General features: G+C 49.6%; 1 long non-coding RNA gene across 1 annotated transcript; it reads right to left on the bottom strand.

Annotated features, from left to right (window-relative positions):
• Positions 1-1,219: 1,219 nt before the first annotated feature.
• Positions 1,220-17,549, bottom strand: LOC112133360 (uncharacterized). Its single transcript, XR_002915006.2, has 3 exons — positions 17,455-17,549; positions 5,349-5,506; positions 1,220-1,477 (listed from the first exon to the last, which is right to left on the bottom strand). It is a non-coding gene; the product is annotated as an uncharacterized LOC112133360 (long non-coding RNA).
• Positions 17,550-18,309: the final 760 nt, after the last annotated feature.

Genomic DNA, 18,309 nt, shown 5'->3' with positions numbered 1-18,309 from the left:
CCCTCCTTCTCCATCTTCCTCCTCCATGTCTCTCTTTATGCTGTCTTCATTCTTTCCTATTGTAAAAGGGCCTCCTCCCCTGGGCAGGTAGGTGGCTGCCTGCAACTCTCACCTCACCTTCTCACAGATATGCCTATTTCTATTTTAAAACACAAACAAACCAAAAGCCAGAGAAGGATCCTGACAGGCCCAGGAAAGGATGTGATTAGCTTAGTCTGGGCCACCTGCCCGTTTTTTATGGACTAAATGTTTGTGTGTCTCCAAATTGGTATGTGGAAGCCCTACCCCCAGTGTGACAGTATCAAGAAGTGGGGCCTCTGAAAGGTCATTAGGTTTCAATGAGGTCATGAGGGTGAGGGGATCCATGATGGAATTAGTGCCATTATAAGAAAACGAAGAGACACCAGAGTTTTCTCTCCACCATGTGAGGTTACAGCAAGAAGGCAGCTGTCTGCAAGCCTGAAGAGAGCCCTTACCAGGAGCCAAATCTGCTAGCACCCTGATCTTGGACTTCCAGAACTGTGAGAAATAAATTCCTGTTCCTGAAGCCAGTCCATGGGATTCTATTAGCAGTCGGGACTGACTTGGATACTGCTCCTGGAGCAACGCTAGTGGCCTGGGGAAGCTGGGCCCTGGGACTGGTGCAGGGAGGGCCACAGTCCCAGCCTATAGCAGCTGAAGCTGCATTTGTCCCCAGGAAGAAGACATCACAGACACAACCCCAGAGGCAGTGGGAGGGGGCATGATTGATTGTGAGCAAGGCAACAGTCTAACAGGGCCCATCTGTGCCCAGGAGCAGAAGAAGCTCCTGGCCATGAAGAGAGCCCTCACCAGAAGCCAAACCTGCCAAGACCTTGATCTCGGACTTCCAGCCTCCTCCCTGGAAACACATGACAGCACATATGGGTGGTCTCCCTTCTTGAGCAAGGCCTGAGTCTTCACCCAGGATCCTCTAGACTGAAAGGAGCTGTCTCTTTAATAGCACTCCGTCAGCATTCAGAGAAAAGAGATTTCCACCTGGTGTTTTTAACCAACACAACCTCCTTCTACACCCTAACCCATAGAGGGCCCTGGGACCAATATAAGAAGGGTGGGTGTTAAGCTGGGACTGCCAGAAGGAGCAGCAGCACCATGGGAGAAAGGCAGGAGGGTCCCCTTTTGACCTGCTGATTGCAAACACTGCAGCCGGGGAGACACTCACTCAGGCCATGCTGGGGAAGCCCAGGGGAGGCACATGTCCTCATTCTGCTAAGGCAATAGGGCTCAGGCACAGGACAGGCGATTTGACATCAGAAAATCCTGCAGGGGCTGGCCTGGCCTCTAGATGCACGTCCTCCTCTTCAGACCCACCCCACAGTCACCCAGCCCTGGGCTGTGGCCACTCCATGGACCCCGTGGCAAAGGCCTGATGTGTTCTCAGTGAATCCAGGTCAGAGAGCGGTCGAGCAGCAACTTGGGGAGCCAAGTGGACGAAAATCTGGACAAGAGAACAAAGCCAACCTGTTGGCCAAGGAAACTCAATCCGATTATGCCCCAGAGCCCCCCGTGGCTGGGAGCAGCCGTGTGACAGAGAAGAAAGGGCGCTTTCATGGGCCCGGCCCTGCCTGCTGGCAAATGGGCCCCACGAGTGCCCTGCCCCCTCTCCAGCGGCCCCACAGGATTGTCTGGGTGTGGGGAAGGAACCCCTCCATTGAGTCTCAGAGGAGACAGGATGGGGGAGACGGGCATCAGGATAAGCCTTGGCCAATGAATACCTTCAAGGTTAAGGCTCTGGAGATTTAAAAAAAAAAAAAAAAAAAAAATGCCTGTGCGCGTTTGTCCTGGAAATTGGCTCGTGGACAGATTAAATTTAGGAGTAACTGGGGCAGATACGCAGGGAAGCATGTTTCCTTAATGAGCCTGTCTTTATTTAACTGCTTAATCATTTACTGGGCCAAAAAATCTGGAGGTGACTCCGAAAGTCACGATGGTTAAGACAGTGATGGATTGAGCCCTTGTCGGGCCATTTCAGGGCCTGGCTCTGGTGACATCAATTCCCTGCTCCTGTCCTTGTCACCCCTGATGGGGCAAGGAGGGGCTACACTCACCGCCAGGGTAACCCCAACGTGGGTTATCAGCCACTTGGTTCCAGAACAGTTTTGCTTTGCCATTTCATTGTCCTCAAAGGGAGGCTCCTGAGACGGGCAATGTTGATTTTGGTGAGGCTTCCTCTTCTTGCCCTGACACCTCCTTCCTCCAGCCTCCTTCATTCCCTCTACTTCACTTCTCATTCACTCATTCATTCATTCATTTGTTCAATTGTTTACACTAACATATGCCATGCACTGTGAGAAAGCCCAGGAAACACAGTGTGGCAAAGCCCGATGTAGCGGTTGCCCTTGTGAAGCTGCTTACGGTCCTGTGGGGAAGGCCGATTTTAATCAAGTAAGTCCAAATTCGATCTTTACAACTGCAGTAAATGCACTGAAGAAAAAGTGAAGAAAACTGGGCCCAGGGTAGAAGGAGGGGGGTGATGCGTAGCCGGAGCATGGGGCAATTTTAGGGCAGTAAAACTATTCTGTATGGTACTATAATGATGGGTGTGGAGACAACGCATTTGCCAAAACCCATAGAACTGTCTAACACAGAGAAGGAACCCTAAAGTAAACTATGAACTGGAGCTAATAATAATGTATCAATATGGGTTCTCCCATTGTAACAAATGTACCATACCAATGCAAGAGGTTAGCAATGGGGCAGACAACTGGGAGAGTGCGCGGAGGGGATATACTGAAAGTTTCTGTATTTTCTGCAAACCTAAAACTGCTCTAAAAAATAAGGTCTATTTTTTAAAAAAGTGAAGAGAGCTATGAGACGATATTGTGAACTTATCTACACTTGGGGATCTGCAGAGGTGCTACTTGAAACTGGACTCTGATTGACCTTCAACTGGCCATGGCTGCAGGGTCTGCCTGCAGGTCTCCTTTCCTCTGCAGCGTGCGGGGACCCACTGTTAAGTGAGTGCCTGTCATCTGCAGCTCATCACCGGGCACTGCCCACCTATTCCATTTGTGATATGGGGGTGATCTTCTGGGGGTATACTAGAACTAAGATAAGGAAGGCGAGGGAAAGCAAAAGGGTATAGCTCGGAACAACAGAGCCAGCAGCAAAACATAATTTTACATTTTTGGAAGACAAAAAAAGCCTTTCATTTCATAATACAAATTGTGGGAAAGTTGGACAAAGTGTTCTTGGCTGGTAAATGTGCATGAAATACTTATCAGTGGGGCGGTATAGAGAGGTGGAGTCTTCCACAAGGAAGGCAGAGATTTTTGTGTTTAGCAAAAGGGACACGGGCTAGAAAAGTTTGGAAACACTGCACCACCTCATGTGAACTCACTGCCATACGGTGAGCAAGATAATAGAGTCCTTGCTTTCCAGAAGGGTCAACCGAGGCTCAAAAAGTTTATGTCACATGCTCATGTCACACAGCTAATAAATTGCAGGGGCAGAATTGGAACTCTAACTAGACACACAAATGTAATAGCCATCACTGCTGACAGGGTCGTATAGAGGGCACTAGTGGACATTAGGGGCATTCTTTGGGGGACTTAAATTTATGGACAGAGTGTCAACTGGGGATTGGGCTCTGAGCTCGTCACCCTCTGCCTTGATAGCATGTGCGGGACAATGGCAGGGAGTCCCCCGTGGCAGACAGTCCTTCAGGAGAGAGAGGAACCTGTGCTCGTGATGCAGTCTGGAAGCTAGAGGCACCAGCCTAGGAAGCAGAGTAAAAGCCTCATTCGTCTGGACATCACTAATGCTATAGGACACTGTTACCCTGACCTGGGCTGAGCTGAAGTCCAGGCTGCTCCTAGGTGCTAAGAAAGGGCTATAGAGCAAGTAATAGAATAAGATGAGTGAGAGAACACCTAACCAATTTCAGCTAACTCTGCAAGTGTTTTGGATATTTGTATCTAAAAGAAAACTAGGTGTGATCAGACATAGTGGCTCACGCCTGTAATCCCAACACTTTGGGAGGCTGAGGTTGGAGGATGGCTTGAGGCCAGGAGTTCAGTGAGCATGATCACACCACTGCACTCTAGCCTTAGTGACAGAGCAAGCCCCTGTCTCAAAAATCAATCAATCAATCAGTGTAGGAGCAAATAAAATCATGTAGTGGATGATTTCAAACGCATGTTCCCCTCTTTCTCCAAAAAGCAGATCTGAGGGGACTTCCAACAGGCTATGTGTCATTAGCAGTGTTAGGACATGAAAACAATAAGCATGACACAACCTACTTGGTGCAGTCCCATTGGGCTCTTTGCCATGGTGGACATGTCCCCATCTGCACTGTCCAACACAGTAGCCACTCTCCACATGTGGCTACCGAACACCTGCGATGTGGCTACTGTGCAAAAGGAACTGTGCTTCATTTAACTTAATTATCTGTTGAAAGTAAATAGCCACAGGTCTCAACTGGCTACTGCTTCAGACAACACAGACTTAGATGGTTCCCTGAGGTGGTGTGACTTCTCTCCCTATTTAGTTCAAATTCTTACTCTGAAGGCTGCAGCCTAGCAGCAGCTCGCCTCCATGGGATGGCCCACTGTCCCAGAGGCTTGCACGTCTCCTGAATTGGCACAAAAGCCTGGGAGGGAGGCCCATGAGAACACCTGTGGCCCAGAGAGGAAAAGGACTCACCAAAGTTCTCGCAGCTCTGAGGGGGCAGAATGGGACACAGATGTGAGGCCCCTGAGGCCCGTGTTTTCACCTATGCCCTTGTGCTCCAAGCTACCTGGCAGAAGAGGCATTTATTTCTCTAGGTCAGCAAGCAAGACTGGCTGGCTTAGGATGGCCCTTCTGGCTACTGTGAGCTATAAGAAATAAACATTTGCTACCAACAAACAAATATAAATACATACATATGTACATGCACACAGGTGTGTCTGTATCAAGCACCAGGCCCTGGGGCCACCACACTGCTGAGAATAGTCAGGCTCCCTCCTGCCCCCTCTGGAGCTTCCAGCCCAGTGAGCACATCACAGGCACCCAGCTGCCTGAGCTGTGAGGATGGGGCTTTGGAGACAAGGGGACAAGCCAGGAGTCCTTGAGTCCCTAGTATCTGATTCTCAAAAGGCACTCTGCACTTAAAAAATAAAAATGAAAAAAGAAGGAAGAAAATAAATGAGTTTCAACTGACAAATAGGCTTGGGAATCACTGAAAACAATATTTCTCCTCCAGGAGTCTGACAAATGCTCCTTAGCATCTTAAAGAAAGGGACAGGGAGGAGAGAGGCAGTCGGAGGAGTGGACAGAGGCCTGGATTTAGCCTGTGTCACTCCAAGTCCTTGCTCTGTCCCACTTACCAGCTGGGTGACTTTTGGGAGGAGCCTCTCCAAGATTAAGTCTGTGCATCTGTGAAACAGGAATGAAGTGAGTACTACGTGTTTTATACGCCAGGGCGTGGGTCTGCGCCCGGTCTTGGGTGATGCTCAGTGAATTACCGAGTTTCTTTTTCTTTCACCTGGTTGGGAAGCGGAGGGCAAGGAAGGGAGGGGAATAAACGGAGGCTGAACAATGATTATCTGTCTGGCCAGCCTGGGCAGGCCTTGACCATTAGGTAAGGAACTCTAATTAGCAGTCACCTGCCTCCTTGCAGAGCATGCAGCATCCTGGACAGTGGAACTGAGCAAAGCCCATGCACTCGGCCCTGAATCTCCCATCTCTTCACCTGCCCAGGTTTCTATCCCAGCTTGGTGTCCTTGCCTGCAAGCACAGGGTAGCTTCACAGTGAGACCTGGCCTGCCCTGCATGTCCACACAACAGGAGCCCACCATGGCCCAAGCCATGCCAGCCACACCAAGTCCTGCAGGAGAATGTGAGTGACCTCCCGGGGCCATGAGGCAAGCCGTTAGGAATTTCTGGCAGAGGCAAAATTAAAATGTAACACCACCTCCCCGAGGCCACCTCTTTGGATGGTAAATCAGGAAACCTGGACTGAGTTCTGGTTTTGCAAACTTTCTGGCTGTGGACACAGTCACCTCCTTTCACATCCTATGTCCTAGCTAAAAGACAGTAGGAAATCAGATTCACCTATCCAAGCTTCCATTTCCTCATTAGAAAAATGAAACTGAAAGGCCGGGCGCGGTGGCTCACGCCTGTAATCCCAGCACTTTGGGAGGCTGAGGCGGGCGGATCACGATGTCAGGAGATCGAGACCATCCGGGCTAATATGGTGAAACCCCATCTCTACTAAAAATACAAAAAAATTCGCCAGGCGTGGTGGCGGGTACCTGTAGTCCCAGGTACTCGGGAGGCTGAAGCAGGAGAATGGCGTGAACCCGGGAGGCGGAGCTTGCAGTGAGCCAGGATCGTTGCGCCACTGCACTCCAGCATGGGCGACAGAGCGAGACTCTGTCAAAAAAAAAAAAAAAAAAAAAAAATGAAAGTGAGAATACCTACCTCTCCTATTTGGGCAGTACTGGGCTTACAGTAAGGATCGGCTAGGCTGGTGGTCTTCAAAGTGTGATCCCGGGACCAGCAGCACCAGCATCACTTGGGAACTTGTTAGAAATGCAAATTCCCGGGTCCCACCTCAGACCTGCTGAATCAGTAACTCTGGGGGTGGGACCCAGCAATTTATGCCTTAATGAGACCACCAGGGATTTCTGACACTTGCTCAAGCTTGCCAAGCACTGCATTAAGTGGTAGCTGTCTGGGGGTTGTTGATATTCTCAAAAAACCCTGCAAGCTGAGTCTGACTATAGCAAGGCTTGTGGTCAGACAAACAAAGGAGAAGTCCTGTTATCTCCATTTTTCGCCAGTGACTTCAGGCAAGCTGGTTGGTATCTCTGAGCCTCAGCTTTCTCATCCTTCAAATGGGAGTAGTACTTGACTGGCAGATTGCCCTAAAGCACCTCAGCTTACCTAAAGCCCTGATCTGCGTGCCTGGAACATTAGAACTGCTTGCTAACTAGAAGTTACTATTATTGTTGTTGTGGTTATTGTTTTCTTCTTAAACCATCAGATGTCAGAGGTTTTTTTTTGTTGTTTTGTTTTTGTTTTTGTTTTTTTTTTGAGACGAGGTCTTGCTCTGTCACCCAGGCTGGAGTGCAGTGGCGCAATTTCGGCTCACTGCAAGCTCCGCCTTCCAGGTTCACGCCATTCTCCTGCCTCAGCCTCCCGAGTAGCTGGGACTACAGGCACTCGCCACTACGCCCAGCTAATTTTTTTGTATTTTTAGTAGAGACAGGGTTTCACCGTGTTAGCCAGGATGGTCTCGATCTCCTGACTTCGTGATCCGCCCGCCTCGGCCTCCCAAAGTGCTGGGATTACAGGCATGAGCCACTGCGCCCAGCGCCAGAGATTTTTGTTTCTAAAAATGGTCAACTTTCTCTGGCATAAATCTCCGCTCATACTGCCATCATACCCCAAAGTCCCCAAAAGGGCTGGCAAGTAAATTGCCAAAGGGCCCTCTGCTACCCGTCAGATGGTGGGCTTTCCAAGTTTGAATAAGGCAGAGGATTTCAATTACCCAGGATTACAAAGGAGGGCCTCGGATGCACCATATGGCCCAGGCCTGGCCGCCCATCGTCCTGCTTGATCGGAGACTCTCGTGTGAGATATTAACATAATATCTCTTCCAAAAGCGATTACAGAGTTGCAGGCAGCAGAATGTCATTTGGTGGCCGTGGCCCGCTCTCATCAGCAGCGATGACTAAACAAGCTAATCAAATCAGCACAAATTTGCACACAAGCCCAGCCACTGGGCCTGGATATCATTTCGGTGAAGGCATAATCCTGCCTAGGATGACTTCACTAATGGGCTCCCGGTGGGCAGCCAGGCCAGCCTGCAGGGCGAGGGCGGCAGCACTCACAGGCAGCCACAGCCAGGGGCCCGGAAGTTACAGAGGCTGTGGGAGCAAACAGCAAACAGAGGGGGAGGACAGGCAGGGAAGACACCCCTGCATTCATCACTCCAGTCTCAGTATGGGTGTATGTGCGTGTGCGCGCACATGTATGCGTGTGTGTGTGTGTGTGTGTGTGTGTGTGTGTGTGAGGCCGCCCCATGCACCTCCCCTAGCTTCCTGAGAACACTGGCTCCAGAGCTGCTTTGTTTCAAGCCTCAGTTCTGTATTTTACTGAGTGTCCTTGAGCAAGATACTGAACATCTCTGAGCTCAGTGTCCTCATTCATAAAAATGGGGGTAGTGTTTGATCTTAATTATTGAGGCTGCTGTGAGGATTCAATAAAATAATAGAAATAAAGCCCATCACGCAGTGTCTGATGCAAGGAGTATTCCGTGAATGGCAGTTGTTACAACTATTATTACTGTTCAACAGTCTTCACCATGGACCTTCCACAGGCCAGGCCCCGGGTCCTGGGAATGTCAAATTAAGGAAGGCCCTGTACTTGCCTCAAGGTGCGCATAATAAAATGGGGTGATGGACCCATAACCAGATAGTCACGCTGTCCTGTGGGAAGTGCTGTGGGAGTCACAGGGGGCTGAGAGCAAAGCGGGGGTGCCTTCACCCTGGGGCCCCAGGAAGTGGTGCTAGAGAAAGTGAGGCTACAGGTGAGTTCTGGACACTGAGTGGAATTTCCATAGCAGCCTGGCCAGGAAGTGGGAGTCCCGTGAGAGGGCAGACAGGTGCCTGCTGTGAGGGATGGAAACTGGGGGCGTTTACCTTCCTGCTCACACGCCAGCAGGCCATCTGCCCAAAGACTGAGGGCTTCTCAAGTATGAGGCAAGATCAGAACTTGCAGCAATGTCTGAAGAGGCTGGGATAAAGAGGACACATTTCCAGGTGTGTAAATGACAGAGGGTGCAGAGGGAGGCATTGCAGGTCCTCAGGAATAAAAAGGTAGTAGGGGAGGTGCCCACTGTCAGCCTGGAGGACTGGCTTCCTGCACGTTTTGGGGCAAGCCCCGCCCTGTCTCTACACTCCATTTGCAGAGTGGAGGGCCAGCAGGCTCAATGCCTCCCACCTGCACTGACTTTCCTTCTATTCCACAACATTGCCACATGAAGCCTGCGGCATTCATGACTTAATACTTGTCTCCCAAACAGCAACCTCTTAAAACCTAAATCACTACCTTAAAGGAGGTCTTTATAATGTTACTGTCATTAATGAGCCGGGACCATTTGCCACTGATAGAAGGTAACAGTAGAAATAAAATGAAAACTGAATGAGGAAGGTTACATGCTTTAGTTAGAGGCTGGTCCTTCCTAAACACTTGGAGGGGTGAGTGAAAGGAGACTGGCAAGTCTTAGGGGACGTGTTAAAGAAACGCCAGCACCAAGGTGAGACCCTTCTCCCTGCGTGATCACAGGCTTGAAGGAGAACTGAAGAGGGACTGCAATCCTCCCTGCTTAACACGTTATTTAGAACCAGGCTTATGCACCATCTCCCTGTCCTCGCAGACCCCAAGTAATCACCCCCATCTATTGCCCTCCCTACACACACACTTTGGGAAATGCTGGTCCCAATAATCTGGATAAGCTGTAAGCCCTTCAATGCTGTGAATTCAACTCTTCAGAATAGGTAGGAGTGACTGAATATGAACCACCAGGTCACTGCACCTGTCCTCCTCTCTGAGCCCCTCCCTAGTCTTACCCAATGAATGCAGACCTGGTGCCACTCCTGGGAGGTGCTGAGCCCAGCCATGGGGCCCTGGTATGGTTCCATAGATGGCAGTGCTCAGTGTGGTCTCCTTAGATTCTTAGCTGGAGGCATCTCAGAAAGGCCATCCCGTGACGCTCTCATGGTCCTACATCAGGGATAGTTGTTTCTATGGCCTCCCTTCACCCACCAGCCCAGCTCAACCCCTACCTGCAACTCTAGCCCTGTGACTTCACCCCTCACTCCCAGAATGGAGGCAAAGCTCACCAAAGGCCAAGGCAGCCCCGACTACCCGGCTCCAACTGGTTGCCTCATCCGACTCCCTAGCTGCCTCCCTTTTCTCCAAAGACCTGGCTTCAAATTCTACCTCTGCTACTTGCCTGCTGGGATCTTGGACTACTCACTTCACCTCTCTGAAACTCAGTCTCCTCATCTGCATCTTCGTCTCATCAGCTACAACGTAACTGATCTCATGAGTTTTTATTTTTTGAGAATCAAGTGAAATGATGTAGGCAAACTCACTGAAATGCTGCTCAAGGGACTGAATAAATGAATGAGTGAATAATTGAATGAATGAATGAATGAACCTAGGAGGCTTCTAATAGATGAAGAACTGGATGCAAAGTCTAGAGACCAGGGTTCAAGCCCCAGTCCGGAACGTTTCCTCCCTGAGCTTTAGTTTCCCTGACGGCCAGCAAAAAGATTAAATTTAGATGACCACAGGGATTGTTTCCATCTTTAAATGCTAAACTATGATTCAGGGTGTGAGACCAGCAAGCATACTTTTGCAAGCCCTTGCACAAAACCCAAAGCACAGGCTACACCTATAATTTCTCCAAAGCTGGGAGGCATAGGCAGGAAGGAGGTCGGCTGAAGAGGCAAGGCCAGATGAAAAAGCACTCTCTCTTTTGCAGCAGAGTTGGCAAATGTTTAATAGTACAGGTAAAAATCACAGCCCCGCCGTTTCCTAGCTGTGCAATTATCTTAAGAAAGTAATGTGAGTTGTTGGCCTCGGTTTTCCTCATCAGGATAATGGGCATAATTTTACCATCCTCTCTGGCATGTTATGAGGATGGAAAGAGAGTGTTGACTCTTACTACTTGTTCATTCTTGCTACCTACATGTAGCAAACTCTCAACAAATGGTAACATGCTTACTTTTTACATTTTAAATGACTGTTATCCTGTTATAAGCAACAACCTTCACATTGAATACAAGGGCCTAAAACTAAAGGCAGGAAGGGCCCTTTAGCGATGATGGCAAAGGAGTTTAGAGGTGCTCTGTTCTTCCACATCCTCCCCCCACACACATCTGGGCCACCTGATGCAGCCAAACCTGCATGGGCCCAGAGGGATGGCAGAGGCAACCCTGAGAGATGTGTGTGAGAGAGAGGAGCCCGGCTGAGAGACGAGCCCGGTCTTAGGGATGGACAGTGGCTCTGTCCAGCTCCTTCCCCTTCTCAGTCTGGCTGAGCATACTCTGCCCTGGGCCCCTGGAGGCTGGTGTGGAGATCCCCAGCCCTCACCCTTCACACACTCACATCCTGACTCCTCTCAGGCCCATGTCACAACCTCAATAAACAGAAATCGAACATGCGCAGGCAGATGTGTGTGTTGGTGAGCACACAGCGGGCTGAGAGGTTACCAATGTCAGAGGGAAGATGAGACTCCGAGTTTGAATCCTGCTGCCACCAACTCTGCAACCAGTGCAAATGACTCCACCCCTCTGGGCCTCAGTTTCCTCCTCTGTAAATGAGGAATTGTTGTAAAAATGAAGTTAAAAACCATGCAGGGAGCCCAATTAGCACAGAGTCCGGGTCACAGTTCACACTCCATCGATCCCATCTTTTTAAAAACATTTTTAAGGAATCACAGGTGTATTTCCCTTCCCTACCTCACAGGTGGAAACCTGGGATTAATAAAGGTGAAATCAGGAAGGAAACGTCAGCTCTCAACAGCTCCCTGGCTTTCTGAGAGAGGAAGCAGTACAACAACGTGTGAAATGGGGTTAAAGCAGGGCCCCTTCACCCTGGCTGCACATTTGAGTTGCCTGGGAAGCTTTGGAAAACCCAGTGCGGGGGCCAAATCCCTGGCCAGCTACTTCAGACCCCCTGGGGTGGCAGGGGTGGAGGATTATGTTAGGCTCCCCAGGGACTTTCAGTGTGGAGCCAGGCTTGAGAACCAAAGGCTTAGATCCAAAGGACGAGCTTCGGTTCAGACCAGACCAGCCCAGGTTGAATCCTGGCTCTATTCCTTATCAGTGTGGCCCTGTACAAGCCACTCAATGCACTCGAGTCTTGGTGCTTTAATTTGTGCAAAAAAATGGGAATGATATAGAGATTCAGTGAGACATCCGGTGAAAGCATGAGGCCAGGCATATATTAAGCACTCAATAAATGAGAGCCTCCTACCATATGGGGCCTTCCAACCAATTTATATGTACAACAAATAAGACATTTACTGAAGGCAAATGCAGCCACAAACCATTATAAGACCATTATATTTACCTATGTATTTATTTATTTTTATTTGCTTGTTGATGTTTGTTAAACCCTACTTTGTTGTATTAATAGAAAAAGATGTAAGACTGCCAGCTATGTCTGCATTACAAATATCTATCCTGAAGTTATTCAAAATAGCACCTTTCGCTAGCAGACGTGACTGCCTCTGGCTTGGTTCCCCATTATTGAAAGGGACATCTAGCCGGGCACAGTGGCTCACACCTGAATCCTGGCAATTTGGGAGTCCAAGGTGGGCAGATCATCAGAGGTTGGGAGTTCAAGACCAGCCTGACCAACATGGAGAAACCACGTCTCTACTAAATATACTAAATTAGTGGGATGTGGTGGCGCATGCCTGTAATCCCAGCTGCTTGGGAGGCTGAAGCAAGAGAATTGCTTAAACCCAGGAGGCAGAGGTTGCAGTGAGCCAAGGTTGTGCCATTGCACTCCAGACTGGTCAACAAGAGCGAAACTCCATCTCAAAAAAAAAAAAAAAAGAAAGAAAGGGACATCTCTTTGAGCTATGTAGTGGAGCTAGGTGTTAATGAAGTCAGGCGGGCCTGATCCCCTGTGACAGCTGCTCCTTCCCGTGTTCTCAGATGGGCCCTCATGCCCACCAGCCATTTGCTTGGTATTGGGAGAAGCTGCTTTGGGACCCGGCAAACCTGTCCTGGTTACAGACACAATCACAGTTCATAGGCCACCAGTGCCTGGTGCAGGGTGGCTGGCAGAATGTTCCAGAAAGGACAGTGCATGGAGGAGGACTCAGGAGAGCCAGGTTCCAGGCTTGCCACTGGTGAAGCTCACTGGCTATGTGGCTCAAGCAGCTCCTTCTGCCTCTCTAAGCCTCAGTGTCCCCTCTCTAAAATGGGGATGGCCAAGGCTGCCTGCCTACTCCACCCAGTCCTCATGTGGTTTCAGGGTGAAAAGGGTGGAGGGCACTGGATTTGTTTGCTCTGGCTGCTGTAACAAACTACCACAAACTGGGTAGCTTCAAACAACCATTTATTATCGAAGCATTCCAGAGACCAGAAGTCCAAAGTCAAAGTGTGGGCGGGGCTGCACTCTCTTTGCAGGCTCCGGGGGAAAATCCTTCCTTCCTCCTCCAGCTTCTGGTGCTTGTTGGCATCCCTTGGCTTGTGGCTGCATCTCTCCAATCCCTGTCTCCAGTCATTATCTCTGCTTCTCCTGTCAGGCTTCTCCTCTCTGTGTATATTGTGAGGACACTTGTCATTGGATTTAGGGACCACACGGATAATCCAGGATGACTGCATCTCAAGATTGTTAACTTAATTACATCTGCAAAGACCCCTTTTCCAAATGAGGTCACATCCATGAGTTCCTGAAATCTGGATGTGGGCATATCTTTTTTTCCAGCGGTGGGGAGCAGTGTCAACACTCAGCCTGCTGCAAGCAGCTCGTAAGTCATTTTAGTGAACTTGAACTGCATCCTCTTGCTAGGGGCAGTGGATTTGAGAGTGCGTGCCAGCCTGATGGGTTGGCGACAGTGTCCTGGAGAGTAAGAGCACATGATAAAGGAGCACCTAGTATCTGCCAGGCAGTGCACTGAGTACTTTGACAATTTATCTCATTTTATCTTCACAGCAAGATACATTTATCTTCCCCTTCCTCAGATGGGGAACCTACCTGAGGCTCAGAAGCACGAAGTGACTTGGCCGAGGTCACTCTCATAGTAAGAAGTGGAGCTGGCATTTGAACCCAGGCAGGCTGTGATTTCACAGGCCATGCTCATAACCACTGCTATCCACTGCCTCCCACAGATACAAGCAGGCCTGAGGTTGGCAGGGAAAGAGACCACAACTAAGAACCACATGTGGCAGGAGGCCTCGTAGGTCACATCCGTGCGTAGTTACAACAATAATGGTAACTAATGTTAATAATCATAGCTAATGATGATGACACTAACATTACATGTGGTGTTGTGATCATGGGAGCTTCCTACAGCCAGACACCGTGCTGTGTACTTTTAATGTATTATCTCATTTAATCTCACTGGCACCCTGTGAGGAGGAACCTACTATTATCCCCATTACAGGCTGGCCCAAAAATCCATGGACTGTAATATGACAACTCACAAAAACAAAGAACTCACAGGGAGAAGAGAACAGGGTGGAGAAGCCACAAAGCTGGGGCAAATTACTAAAAAGAAATGTGTTTCAGAATGTCCTGGTTTTCACCTTGGCCCTTGCCCCCTCACTGAGTAAGACTCCAGTACCTTGCTGTCTGCATCTCATTTCCAGAGAGGCTCAAGGAAGCCCCAAGTCCAATCTGCCCAGAACCGAGCATGCCATCTCCCTCCCTAAGACACCCCAACTGCAGCAATCCTTGTCCATCAGGCACCCAGGCCAGAAACTCTGGCTCCCCCTCCCTCCCCAATGGTCCCCATCAAGTAGGTAACATCCTGCTGATTTTAACTCCCGTGCAGCCCTCAAATGCACAGCTGCCTCCCATTCCTGCACAGTGCCCCAGTTCAGGCCTTCACCACCTTGTTCCTGGGCCACTGCCCAAGTCTCCCCCGACTGCTTTCTGGACTTCTGATACTTTTCCAGCTCCCCACTCATTAAATCCATCCCCCTCTCATTAGCTAGTGTGAATTCAGGAAAACTGAGTTCCAGCCATGTCATTCTCACACTCATGACCCTTCCAGGCCTGCAGGACCTAGTTCAAACTCCTTAATTGCATGTACAGTACATGCCATTATCACCTGCCACTTTCTCCCTTTTCAGCCTTATCTTCCACCCCTCCTTCAATCATGACTCAGCTCCCCAGCACTGACCTGGTTGTAGCTCCCCATCTACAATGTGCTGTTTGCACCTCAGGGCCTTTGCACAGGCAGGCCTCCCTGAGGAAATGCCATTCCCACCTTCCTGGTCTCTCTGTCCCATTTTCCAGCTTGCATACTCCTTGACGGCAGCAACTGTGTCTGTCTTGTTCACAGTTTTATCCATAGTCTCAGGATAAAGCCTGGGTCACAGGAGGGGATTTTTTTTTGTTTTTTTGTTTTTTTTTTTTGTTTTTTTTGTTTTTTTGAGACAGAGGCTTAGGCTGTCACCCAGGCTGGAGTAAAGTGGGGTGATCTCGGCTCACTGCAACCTCCGCCTCCCGGGTTCAAGCGATTCTCCTGCCTCAGCTTCCCAAATAGTTGGGACTACAGGTGTGCACCACCATGCTCAGCTAATTTTTGCATTTTTAGTAGAGACAAGTTTCACCATGTTGGCCAGGCTGGCCTCGAACTCCTGACCTCAAGTGATCCACCTGCCTCGGCCTCCCAAAGTGCTGGGATTACAGGCAGGAGCAACAGTACCTGGCCTTTTGGGGTTTTTTTTAACATTTTAATTAATTGTGAATATTTCGATGTTGGGTGATCTCATAAAAATTCAAATTCAGGCTTCTCTTAAAGATACTGGGATCTGGCAACCCTGAGCCTGGTCCCTGAATGACAAGAATGGGCTGGGTTGGAGTAGCTGCTGCCCCTTCCACCAGGTCACTGGCTGTCCAGTCCTCACTGGACCACCCAGCCCACTTCATTCATCTTTGTCACCTGCCTGGCCCTTCTGGTGTTTGAATTTTCAGGTGTCAGACACATCGAATTTAGCTATGAAATCCTTCACTTATGCACGTACTTATTTGGTCTCCGATATGTGGCATGCCACATATCGGAGACCAAATAAGCTGACACTTACATCAGATTAAACCTGCTTTTCTTAGCAAAGAGAGAAACAAGATCAGTCACAAAGAGTCATTTATGCCCATGAGATTTTAAAAAGCACAAGCTGTCTAAAGTCAGCACAGGCATCCTCATAATGAGGACAGAGGGACAGGTCCTCTAAAGCAGCACTTCTCCAACTTTAATGTGTGCAGGAGTCACCTGGGGCGTCTGCTACACTGCAGCTTCACATGCAGTGGGTCTGGGACAGGGTATGAGACCACGTTTCTAACCATCTCCCAGGTGAGGACAATACTGCTGGTCCCTGGACACACTTTCAGTAGCAAGGCTCTGTGACATCCCTGCAATAAAATAGAGGGTCCTAACCCCCGGATAGCTCGGCCATCTCCTGGAGGCAGTGCCACCACCCCTCCTGCCTGGACAGAATGTGTTCTAGGTCATTCAGCTATTCTTGGAACCCACCTTTAGTGTCACCACTGATGCTGAAGGTAGGAAGCCCTTTGCTTGGAATTCCCAGCTGCATCACTGTGGTCCAGGACGGGGAAACATGGGAAGCAAGGGACACACAGCAAGAGGAGTGGGGTGACGGTGGGGGTGTGGGTGGGGGTGATGAGTGGGGTGGGATGAGGTTGGGTGGGGCGAGAGTGGTGTGAGGATGGGTGGGGTGGCACGGCCCAGCTATTTATGCCTCTACAGTTGCCTTTCCCATTCCCCACTCCCTACCACCCTTGAGTCCCAAAATGGGTTGTCTCACGGGATCTAAGATGCTCCCAGAGGGACCAGAAGACCTGGGATCGAATCAACCTTAGTCACAAACCCCAAATTGCAAGTGTGTTGTTTTAAGCAGCCTTTACAGGCAAGCTCATGTTCCCGGCCTGCATATTATTTCTCCAGGCGGCAGGAGGAAAACCCTTTGCCCTCCCACATCAGGGATCTCAGAGGAAGAAGAAAGAAACTGACACAGGCAGAACGGGTCTCAGGGGCTTCTCACCCTAAGCCTGTAAACAGGAAGTGCAGCTATACTCTCAGGAACACCCTGGTGTTTGCCGGTTTGTTTTGCAGCCTTTGGGCCCACTCAGATAAACAGGGGAGAGGATTGCCAGAAACTCACTGAGCCCTTCATGGCACTCCCTATCTCGGCAAGGTTTGGTGATACCAAGGCTGCTGGCCAAAGATTTGCATGGGGGGAGGGACAGGGCCCGTGCTATCGGCTGCAGGGAGGATCCCACCTTCCCCAAAGTCCCCTTCTGCCATTCCCTGGAAGAAATATTTCTCGGGGCCGTCAAGGGTGGAGAAGCCAACCTGTCCCTGGTGGCTGCAGCTGGCATAAAGCCGGCTGCAGCAGTGGGCCGGAGGAAACAGGAGATGGGGTGCTAGGCCCGTATCAGGCTGCCTGCTCTTGGCTTTCATTATTGTCCTATGTTTTCAAAGTACCAGCTCCGGAGGGGGCAGGAGAGGGTAGAGTTTTGAGACTTGTTCGGCATAGGTATACATAAACAGCAGCAGACAAAATGTCCTTTATCAGCTATTTCCCAGGAAACAGGGAGAAAATTCTTCTCAGCGCCAGATGATTAAAGAAGAGACTCACCCTTCTGGGAGACAGCCCTCTATTTTTCCCTCTCCCCTTTGCGGAACACTAAGTCACTGTTCCGGATACCCACCAGGAGGGTCCCTGTTGGAGAGGAGGCAGCCGCAGGGCTGGAGGAGGAGGTCAGCTGCTAAGGGGACCAGTTCACTGCCAGCCAGGGCACAGAAATTCTTTCCCAGGCAAGGGGATGTTACGTAGCCTGCTGGGTAAACTGGAAATTATTAACCAGGGGATGAGTAGAATCAAAAGGTTTTGAAAACTGGTTGTTGGCTTTACTGGGAGTTGCAAGCACGCTAGGGAAAAAAATATTACAAACATATTTGGAATTTTTTTCCCCCTGAACCAGGAAGAGGCGTTTCTAATAATTCTGTCAAGTAAAGCTCTCCAGTGTTCTTTCCTGCTGGTATATCAAGGGTGGTTTTGTTATTTCTTCACACAGATGGCCAAGGAAACAATGTATTTTTCTTTTCTTTCTTCCTGGTTTTTTTTTCCCCTCAAAAGAATTTGAGTCTTTCTAAGCTGGCCATTTCTTATTTTTTTCCTATTTCTGCTTTAGATAAAATGGTGACTTCAAAGGGCCTTTGAGACCACTTACATCACAGTAGAGTTTGAAGTTCCCTCTCATCATAAAAATAAAATAGGTGCCACCTCCCGCCATGGCCAGTGAGTGTCTGGATCTGCGTGGGTGCCTCACAGCAGGGCTTCTCCAAGGCATGATGTGTGTGCAGACCCTTTAGGGATCATTAGAAGAGCCTGACTCAGCAGTTCGGGGCCCTCGGTGTCGGCGTTTCTGACCACTCCCATAGGGTGCCCATGCTGCTGGTTTCTGGACCACTCATTGAGAAGGAGGGCTTCTTCCCCCAGTCTCATCCAATCAACCCTCATCTCTGGTTGGCAGGATTGAATTTATTTAAAGAAGCTGAGGGAT

The sequence above is a fragment of the Pongo abelii genome, chromosome 4 (assembly GCF_028885655.2).
Source record: "Pongo abelii isolate AG06213 chromosome 4, NHGRI_mPonAbe1-v2.0_pri, whole genome shotgun sequence".
Classification (NCBI taxonomy): domain Eukaryota; kingdom Metazoa; phylum Chordata; class Mammalia; order Primates; family Hominidae; genus Pongo; species Pongo abelii.
The sequence above is the reverse complement of the archived record's forward strand: the minus strand, read 5'-3'. Positions and strand labels throughout refer to the sequence as shown.